Here is a 2023-nt window from a genome sequence, read left to right as displayed (position 1 = left end):
AAGGTACTCAATGTAGAAACATGTATTTAAAAAAAAGGAAGGATAATCAGTGTTAAAATTTCATTTTCTAAGTTGGTATCTCCATTTTGAAATAAATTAAGATGACTGATATTTACTAATGATACATTAAACATTCAAGAAATTGAACTTCTCTAAAAAAGTTGAATTATTATCTTAAGTTCTCAATAAATGTATCAGTACAATAGAATAGAGCTAAGGAACTAAATAAACTTTACCCCATTGTTTACCAAGAATTTAGATTAGGGGTAAGGTTATGGCCCAGTTTATTGGTTGATCAAGGACATTTCCTCTCTTATAAGGAAAAGCTTCACAAGCTCTTCAAAAAGTCTTTTTTAAGAAAATAATTTATTTTTTTGACAAGTCAGCAAGGTCAGTAGTTTTATATTTATAACAAGATGTAGTGTACAGTAAAAAATGGAGTCATTGCTGACAATTTTTTTTTTTACCAAGTGTTCAGTTAGACTAACAGTTATGGCTAGGAAAAGTTGAAACGAAGTATGGGACCTCCTGCTTGTAATAATTTAACCCAATAGGCAACACCTATAGGTTAATATTCAGTGGCATCTGGGACCAAAGAGAAATTAGGAAAGATCAAGCAGTCTCTGACTTTGTGAAGAGATTCAGAGTTTTTGATGACAGATCCTAATAGAGAAATTTTTGCTTTTGTAATAGACTGGGAAGATATGGATAAGAACATTGTCTCTGGACATGAGAGATGAGGAAAAAAAAAGTAAGAAGCAGTAAGGTAAGGGTGTACAGATCTGCTCCAGTCATTGTGGGAAAGCTATTCTCTTTAGCTGTCATTTACTTCATCCCTGGAAATCCTCACTTTTGGGTCACCCAGTAAAGTCTTGGTTTCTTCTTTAGGTGCAATATGTTAATCTAAGAACGTATTTCTTTGAATATGGTGGCACAAAAATTGATTAATTGCATCTGATAAAGGTCTTTCTAACAAGATTAAAGAGTCTTTCTTGAGGTATTTTTTTCTACTAGATGAAGTCCCAGGTTGTAAATTGTTATGTATAAATTGTTTGTTTGTTTGTTTGTTTTGTTTTGTTTTTAATTAAATTTTTTATTTATTTTCAGCGTAACAATATTCATTGTTTTTTCACCACACCCAGTGCTCCATGCAATCTGTGCCCTCCCTAATACCCACCACCTGGTTCCCCCACCCTCCCACCCCGCCCCTTCAAAACCCTCAGGTTGTTTTTCAGAGTCCATAGTCTCTCATGGTTCACCTCCCCTTCCAATTTCCCTCAGCTCCCTTCTCCTCTCCATCTACCCTTGTCCTCTATATTATTTGTTATGCTCCACCAATAAGTGAAACCATATGATACTTGACTTTCTCTGTTTGACTTATTTCACTCAGCATAATCTCTTCCAGTCCTGTCCATGTTGCTACAAAAGTTGGGTATTCGTCCTTTCTGATGGAGGCATAATACTCCATAGTGTATATGGACCACATCTTCCTTATCCATTCATCCATCGAAGGGCATCTTGGTTCTTTCCACAGTTTGGCGACCGTGGCCATTGCTGCTATAAACATTGGGGTACAGATGGCCCTTCTTTTCACTGCATCTGTATCTTTGGGGTAAATACCCAGCAGTGCAATTGCAGGGTCACAGGGAAGATCTATTTTTAATGTCCTGAGGAATCTCCACACTGTTCTCCAAAGTGGCTGCACCAGTTTGCATTCCCACCAACAGTGGAAGAGGGTTCCCCTTTCTCCACATCCTCTCCAACACACGTTGTTTCCTGTCTTGCTAATTTTGGCCATTCTAACTGGTGTAAGGTGGTATCTCAATGTGGTTTTGATTTGAATCTCCCTGATGGCTAGTGATGATGAACATTTTTTTATGTGTCTGGTAGCCATTTGTATGTCTTCATTGGAGAAGTGTCTGTTTTTATCTCTCAGCAGCATGCTGTGAAATTTGTTCTACCAAAACATGATTATTTTTAATTAAAGTAATTAAGGCTTTATAATATTAAAGTATATCTAATG

Source organism: Martes martes (assembly GCF_963455335.1).
Source record: "Martes martes genome assembly, chromosome: 5".
Taxonomy (NCBI): Eukaryota; Metazoa; Chordata; class Mammalia; order Carnivora; family Mustelidae; genus Martes; species Martes martes.
Note: the sequence above shows the minus strand (reverse complement) of the source record.